At 40.7% G+C, this 8,937-nt stretch overlaps 1 non-coding gene across 1 annotated transcript; it reads right to left on the reverse strand.

Annotated features, from left to right (window-relative positions):
* Positions 1-3,079: 3,079 nt before the first annotated feature.
* On the reverse strand, positions 3,080-3,187 carry LOC130978598 (small nucleolar RNA R71). Its single transcript, XR_009086220.1, has one exon. It is a non-coding gene; the product is annotated as a small nucleolar RNA R71 (small nucleolar RNA).
* Between the last annotated feature and the right edge of the window lie 5,750 nt (positions 3,188-8,937).

Genomic DNA, 8,937 nt, shown 5'->3' on the forward strand with positions numbered 1-8,937 from the left:
TTACTATTGTTCTTCCATTCAATTCCGCTTGTTCTTTTACCAAGATATCACTTGTTCTTCAACATGATGATGGTGATGATTGACGCCCATCACCACTCTCACCTATGAACAAGGTGACTGACAACCATTCTTGTTCTACAAGCATTCGAGGCTTAGTGAATATCTCTTGGATTCTTCGGAGTCTTCGTGGTATAGGCAGGACCTGATGGCAGCATTCAAGAGAATCCGGAAGGTCTAACCTTGTCTGTGGTGTTCTGAGTAGGATTCAATGACTGAATGACTGTGACGTGCTTCAAACCCTGAGGGCGGGGGCGTTAGCGATAACGCAAAAGAATCACTGGATTCTATTCCGCGCCTGATTGAGAACCGACAGATGAATTCCGCTATGCCGTGACAGGACATATGCAATCGCTTTCACTGAGAGGATGGGAGGTAGCTGCTGACAACAGTGAGACCCTACACGAGCTTGCCATGGAAAGGAGTAAGAAAGGATTGGATGAAGGCTGTAGGAAAGCAGAGAGACGGAAGGGAAGGCATCTTCATACACTTGTCTGAAGCTCATACACCAATGATATACATAAGTATCACTATCTTTATCTTCTATGTTATTTTCGTTCATCACCATATATATCTGAGTTTGCCTGACTAAGATTTACAAGATGACCATAGCTTGCTTCAATACTAACAATCTCCGTGGGATCGACCCTTACTCACGTAAGGTTTTATTACTTGGACGACCCAGTGCACTTGCTGGTTAGTTGTGCGAAGTTGTGTAATGCCATGGTATTAAGCGCACCAAGTTTTTGGAGCCATTACCAGGGATTATGAGAGTTGTGAAAAAGTATAGTTCACAATTTCGCCGACCAAGTTTTTGGCGCCGTTGCCGGGGATTGTTCATGTTTTGAGCAAGCTTTTGGTAACATCAGAGCCAAGATCCGGCAACAACATCAAATTTTTGGTGTTATTGCCCGGGATTGTTTAGGCTGGACAACTGACGGTTCATCTTGTTGCTTAGATTAGGTATTTTTTTCGAAATTCTTGAAGGTGAATTCTAGAGTTTCATGATGATTTGTTGAAATCTGGCTGGCTGAGAAGCCATGTCTAATCTGATTGGACCGAGGTTTCAACTTATCACCACAAGAGCTTGTTGATTTCGTATCAATCTTGCTGTTGGAGCAGTGATTTGCTAAGGCTTGGCTGACCTTGGTCATGTCTAGTGTTTTGGACCGAAGCTTTCTTTGAAAGCTTGGCTGGCTGTGAAGCCATGTCTAATTCCTGGACCGGAGCCTTAGACTAGCATTGCACTGATTCCTGGAATTCTCATTAAGAATTTTGATACTTTTTTTTCACTTAATTTTCGAAAAATACAAAAAAATTTGCAAAACCATAAAATCCCAAAAATATTTCTTGTTTGAGTCTAGAGTCTCATCTTAAGTTTAGTGTCAAATGCATGTTTTGTTATATTTTTCGAATCCATGCATATATTTCTTTGTTTTGATCTTTGAATTCTATTGACTTGAAGTATTTGTGTGTCTCATATGCATTTTCATGTTGTTAGTGTCAGTAGTACACAAACTGCTAAGTTTGGTGTCTTGCATGCATTGTTAATTGATTCCTTTTGCATTTTGATTATCAAAAAATCCAAAAATATTTTTAATTTGTGTCCTTTCAAGTCAATGATACAAAGAATTGAAGATTCAAAACATGCTGCAGAGGAATTATACAGAAAAAGCTGAGCATTCAAAAATGCCCAGTGAAGAAGGCAGACTGGCGTTTAAACGCCAGCCAGGGTACCTGGTTGGGCGTTTAACGCCCAAAAAGGGTGCATTTTGGGCGTTAAACGCCAGAATGTATACCATTCTGGGCGTTTAACGCCAGGATGGTGCAGGGGGAAGATTTTGTTTTCAAATCAATTTTTTTCAAATTTTTCAAAATCAAATCTTTTTCAAATCAAATCTTTTCAATCAAATGTTTTCAAAATCAATTTCTTTCCTTTTTAAAAGATACTTACTAACAATTAATGATTTGATTGAACATCACAAGATTGTTACCTTTTCTGTTGAGAAAGGTTTGAATGTTTCAAATCATATCTTTTCTTGTTAAGCAAGTCATTCATTTTTAAAATCATATCTTTTCAAATAGTTTTCAAATCATATCTTCTCAATCACATTTTTTTAAATCTTTTTAACCACATCTTTTTCAAAACAGTTTTCAATCAAATCTTTTTAATTTCTAATTTCAAAATCTTTTTCAAAAATCACTTGGTTTCTTTTCCACTTTTATTTTCGAAAATTAATTAATGTTTTTCAAAATAACTTCAAAATTTTTCACTTGATTTTCGAAAATAAACTTCCCTCCTTCCCACATCCTTCTATTTATGGAGTGCCACTCCTTCTCAATGCACAATTCGAACCTTATCTAACTAAAGTTCGAATTATCTTCTCCTTCTTCTTTCTATTTCTCTTTTCCTCTGACACTTAAAGGAATCTCTATACTGTGACATAGAGGATTCCACATTTTCTTGTTCCCTTCTCTTTCATATGAGCAGGAGCAAGGACAAAGGCATTCTTGTTGAAGCTGATCCTGAACCTGAAAGGACTTTGAAGAGAAAGCTAAGAGAAGCCAAAGCACAACTCTCTTTAGAGGACCTGACCGAATTCTTCAAGGAAGAAAACATGGCAGCAGAAAACAACAACAATGCAAACAATGCAAGGAAGGTGCTGGGTGACTTTACTGCACCTACTCCTGATTTTTATGGGAGAAGCATCTCTATCCCTGCCATTGGAGCAAACAACTTTGAGCTTAAGCCTCAATTAGTTTCTCTAATGCAACAGAATTGCAAGTTCCATGGACTTCCATGGAAGATCCTCATCAGTTTTTAGCTGAATTCTTGCAAATCTGTGACACAGTCAAGACTAATGGGGTTAACCCTGAAGTCTATAGACTGATGCTATTCCCTTTTGCTGTAAGAGACAGAGCTAGAATATGGTTGGACTCTCAACCTAAAGAAAGCCTGGACTCATGGGAAAAGCTAGTCAATGCCTTCTTGGCAAAATTCTTTCCACCACAAAGATGGAGTAAGCTTAGAGTGGAAGTCCAAACCTTTAGACAAAAGGATGGAGAATCCCTCTATGAAGCTTGGGAAAGATACAAACAATTAATCAGAAAATGTCCTTCTGACATGCTTTCTGAATGGAGCATCATAGGTATTTTCTATGATGGTCTCTCTGAACTATCTAAGATGTCCTTGGATAGCTCTGCAGGAGGATCTCTTCATCTGAAGAAGACGCCTACTGAAGCTCAAGAACTGATTGAAATGGTTGCAAATAACCAATTCATGTACACTTCTGAAAGAAATCCTGTGAACAATGGGACTAGTCAGAAGAAAGGAGTTCTTGAGATTGACACTCTGAATGCCATATTGGCTCAGAATAAGATATTGACTCAACAAGTCAATTTGATTTCTCAAAGTCTGTCTGGAATGCAAAATGCACCAAACAGTACTAAGGATGCTTCATCTAAGGAAGAAGCTTAGGATCCTGAGAACCCTTCCATGGAAGAGGTGAATTACCTAGGAGAACCCTATGGAAACACCTATAATTCTTCATGGAGAAATCACCCAAATCTCTCATGGAAGAATCAAGAGAGACCTCAACAAGGTTTCAATAACAATAATGGTGGAAGAAACAGGTTTAGCAATGGCAAGCCTTTTCCATCATCTTCTCAGCAACAGACAGAGAGCTCTAAGCAGAATAATTCTGACTTAGCAACCATGGTCTCTGATCTGATCAAAACCACTCAAAGTTTCATGACTGAAACTAGATCTTCCATTAGGAATTTGGAAGGACAAGTGGGTCAGCTGAGCAAGAAAATTACTGAACTTCCTCCAAGCACTCTCCCAAGTAACACAGAAGAAAATCCAAAAGGAGAGTGCAAAGCCATAGACATGGCCGAATTCTGGGAGGAAGGAGAGGCAGTGAACGCCACTGAGGAAGACCTCAATGGGCGTGCACTGGCCTCCAGTGAGTTCCCCAATGAGGAACCATGGGAATCTGAGGCTCAAAATGAGACCATAGAGATTCCATTGGACTTACTTCTGCCATTCATGAGCTCTGATGAGTATTCTTCCTCTGAAGAGGATGAGTATGTTACTGAAGAGCAAGTTGCTAAATACCTTGGAGCAATCATGAAACTAAATGACAAGTTATTTGGAAATGAGACTTGGGAGGATGAACCTCCCTTGCTCACCAAAGAACTGGATGACTTGTCTAGGCAGAAACTACCTCAAAAGAGGCAGGATCCTGGGAAGTTTTCTATACCTTGTACCATAGGCACCATGACCTTCAAGAAGGCCTTGTGTGACTTAGGGTCAAGTGTAAACCTCATGCCCCTCTCTGTAATGGAGAAATTAGGGATCCTTGAGGTGCAAGCTGCAAGAATCTCATTAGAGATGGCAGACAATTCAAGAAAACAAGCTCATGGACTTATAGAGAATGTTTTGGTGAAGATTGAAGACCATTACATTCCTACTGATTTCATAGTCCTAGAGACTGGGAAGTGCATGGATGAATCCATCATCCTTGGCAGACCATTCCTAGCCACAGCAAAGGCTGTGATTGATGTTGATAGAGGAGAGTTGATCATTCAAGTGAATGAAGAATCCATGGTGTTTAAGGCCCAAGGATATCCCTCTATCATCATGGAGAGGAAGCATGAAGAGCTTCTCTCAAAACAGAGCCAAACAGAGCCCCCACAGTCAAACTCTAAGTTTGGTGTTGGGAGGCCACAACCAAACTCTAAGTTTGGTGTTGAAACCCCACATTCAAACTCTAAGTTTGGTGTTGGGAGGTTTCAACACGGTTCTGAGTGTTTCTGAGGCTCCATGGGAGTCCTCTGTCAAGCTAATGACACTAAAGAAGCGCTTGTTGGGAGGCAACCCAATGTTTTATAATTAATTATTTTCTTTTGTTATTTTATCTTTTTTGTAGGTTGATGATCATAAGAAGTCACAAAAACAATGAAAAAAGCAAAAACAAAATGAAAAACAGGAAGAAAAACAGCACACCCTGGAGGAAGATGCTGCTGGCGTTCAAACGCCAGTCAGCCTAGCAGTTGGGCGTTTAACGCCCAGTCTGGCACCTTTCTGGGCGTTTAACGCCAGAAAAGGGCACCAGACTGGCGTTAAACGCCAGTAAAGGGCAACAACCTGGCGTTAAACGCCAGGAATGGGCACCAGCCCGGCGTTTAACGCCAGAAATGGGTCAAAACGTGGATTTTGATGCCATTTGGTGCAAGGATGACTTTTCCTTGACACTACAGGATCTGTGGACCCCACAGGACCCTACCATCACTCTCTCTCTTCTTCCCCCATTCACCAATCACCTCAACACCTCTTCACCAAAAACCCCTCACCTATCAAATCCCATCTTTCTCTTCACCACTCACATCCATCCTTCATAAAACCCCACCAACCTCACCCTTCAAATTCAAACCACTTTCCCTCCCAAACCCACCCTCAAATGGCCGAACCTTTACCCCCCTCTCTCCTATAAATACCCTTCTTCAACCCTTCATTTTCACACAACCTAAAGACCACTTCTTCCCCCTTTGGCCGAACACACTACCCTCCCCCTCTTCCTCATTTCTTCTTCTTCTACTCCTTTCTTTCTTCTTTTGCTCGAGGACGAGCAAACATTTTAAGTTTGGTGTGGTAAAAGCGTTGCTTTTTCGTTTTTCCATAACCATTATGGCACCAAAGGCCGGAGAAACCTCTAAAAAGAGGAAAGGGAAAGCAAAAGCTTCCACCTCCGAGTCATGGGAGATGGATAGATTCCTCTCAAAGGTGCATCAAGACCACTTCTATGAAGTTGTGGCCTTGAAGAAGGTGATCCCCGAAGTCCCCTTTTTACTCAAAAAGGGTGAATATCTGGAGATCCGCCATGAGATCCAAAGAAGAGGTTGGGAAGTTCTCACCAACCCCATTCAACAAGTTGGAATCTTGATGGTTCAAGAGTTCTATGCCAATGCATGGATCACAAAGAACCATGACCAAAGTGTGAACCCGAATCCAAAGAATTATCTTACTATGGTTCGGGGGAAATACTTGGATTTTAGTCCGGAGAGTGTGAGGGTGGCGTTCAACTTGCCTATGATGCAAGGAGATGAGCATCCTTTCACTAGAAGGGTCAACTTTGATCAAAGGTTGGACCAAGTCCTCACAGTCATATGTGAAGAGGGCGCACAATGGAAGCAAGATTCAAGAGGAAAGCCGGTCCAATTGAGAAGGCATGACCTCAAACCCGTGGCTAGAGGATGGTTAGAGTTCATACAACGCTCAATCATTCCCACTAGCAACCGGTCCGAAGTTACCATAGACCGGGCCATCATGATCCATAGTATCATGATTGGAGAGGAAATAGAGGTTCATGAGGTTATAGCCCAAGAACTCTATAAGGTGGCGGACAAGACCTCCACTGTGGCAAGGTTAGCCTTTCCTCACCTCATTTGTCACCTCTGTTATTCAGTTGGAGTTGACATAGAAGGAGATATCCCCATTGATGAGGACAAGCCCATCACCAAGAAAAGGATGGAATACACAGAGACCCCTCTCATCAAGAAATCCCTGAGATTCCTCAAGGGATGAACTTTCCTCCACAAAACTATTGGGAGCAACTAAACACCTCCCTAGGAGAATTAAGTTCCAACATGGGACAACTAAGGGTGGAGCATCAAGAACACTCCATTCTCCTCCATGAAATTAGAGAAGATCAAAGAATCATGAGGGAGGAGCAACAAAGACAAGGAAGAGACATTGAGGAGCTCAAGCACTCCATAGGACCTTCAAAAGCAAGGAAGAGCCGCCATCACTAAGGTGGACCCATTCCTTGATTTCCTTGTTCTTTATTCCCTTGTTTTTCGAAATTTTTATGCTTTATGTTATCCATGTTTGTGTCTTATGATCATTAGTGTCTTAGTGTCTATGCCTTAAAGTTATGAATGTCCTATGAATCCATCACCTTTCTTGAATAAAAATGTGCTTAATTGAAAAAGGAAGAATTGCATGAATTTTGAATTTTATAATAGTTTAATTATTTTGATGTGGTGGCAATATTTTGTTCTCTGAATGTATGTGTAAACAGTGCATATGTATCTTGAATTTGTGGTTCATGAATGTTGGCTCTTGAAAGAATGATGAAAAAGGAGACATGTTACTGAGGATCTGAAAAATCAATAAAATGATTCTTGAAGCAAGAAAAAGCTATTCAAAAAAAAAAAAAAAAAAGAGAAAAAAAAAAAACCGAAAAAAAAAAAAAAAAAAATCGAAAAAAAAAAGAAAGAAAAGAAAGAAAAGAAAAGAAATAAAGTTGTGATCCAAGGCAAATAAGAGTGTGCTTAAGAACCCTGGACACCTCTAATTGGGGACTTTAGCAAAGCTGAGTCACAATCTGAAAAGGTTCACCCAATCATGTGTCTGTGGCATGTATGTATCCGGTGGTAATACTGGAAGACAGAGTGCTTTGGGCCACAGCCAAGACTCAATAAATAGCTATGTTCAAGAATCATCATACTTTACTAGGAGAATCATTAACACTATCTGGACTCTGAGTTCCTAAAGAAGCCAACCATTCTGAATTTCAAGGGATAGATTGAGATGCCAAAACTGTTCAGAGACAGAAGGTTAAAAGCCCCGCTCATCTAGTTAATACTGATCTTCACAGATGTTTTGGAATTCATTGCATATTCTCTTCTTTTGATCTTATTTGATTTTCAGTTGCTTGAGGACAAGCAACAATTTAAGTTTGGTGTTGTGATGAGCGGATAATTTGTATACTTTTTGGCATTGTTTTTAGTATGTTTTTGATATCTTTTAGTTAGATTTTAGTACATTTTTATTAGTTTTTATTTAAAATTCACTTTTCTGGACTTTACTATGAGTTTGTGTGTTTTTCTATGATTTCAGGTATTTTCTGGCTGAAATTGAGGGACCTGAGCAAAAATCTGATTCAGAGACCAAAAAGGACTGCAGATGCTGTTGGATTCTGACCTCCCTGCACTCGAAGTGGATTTTCTGGAGCTACAGAAGCCCAATTGGCGCGTTCTCAACGGCGTTGGAAAGTAGACATCCAGGGCTTTCCAGCAATATATAATAGTCCATACTTTGTCCAAGATTTGATGGCCCAAACCCGCAAAGCAATCCGGCCTCAGGAATTCCAGCGTTAAACGCCGGAACAGGAATAAAAGTTGGAGTTAAACGCCCAAACTGGCATGGGAGCTGGCGTTTAACTCCAGAAAAGTTCTCTACACGAATTTCCTTGATTGCTCAGCCCAAGCACACACCAAGTGGGCCCGGAAGTGGATTTTTATGTCATTTACTCATCTTTGTACACCTAGGCTACTAGTTATCTATAAGTAGGACCTTTTACTATTGTATTTGTATCGAGACTTTGGTAGCTATGGAGACTTTGGTAGCTATCTTTGTTTTATGCTATCTTAGACCTCTGGGAGGCTGGCCATTCGGCCATGCCTAGACCCTGTTCTTATGTATTTTCAACGGTGGAGTTTCTACACACCATAGATTAAGGGTGTGGAGCTCTGCTGTACCTCGAGTATTAATGCAATTACTATTGTTCTTCCATTCAATTCCGCTTGTTCTTTTACCAAGATATCACTTGTTCTTCAACATGATGATGGTGATGATTGACGCCCATCACCACTCTCACCTATGAACAAGGTGACTGACAACCATTCTTGTTCTACAAGCATTCGAGGCTTAGTGAATATCTCTTGGATTCTTCGGAGTCTTCGTGGTATAGGCAGGACCTGATGGCAGCATTCAAGAGAATCCGGAAGGTCTAACCTTGTCTGTGGTGTTCTGAGTAGGATTCAATGACTGAATGACTGTGACGTGCTTCAAACCCTGAGGGCGGGGGCGTTAGC

The sequence above is a fragment of the Arachis stenosperma genome, chromosome 4 (assembly GCF_014773155.1).
Source record: "Arachis stenosperma cultivar V10309 chromosome 4, arast.V10309.gnm1.PFL2, whole genome shotgun sequence".
Taxonomy (NCBI): Eukaryota; Viridiplantae; Streptophyta; class Magnoliopsida; order Fabales; family Fabaceae; genus Arachis; species Arachis stenosperma.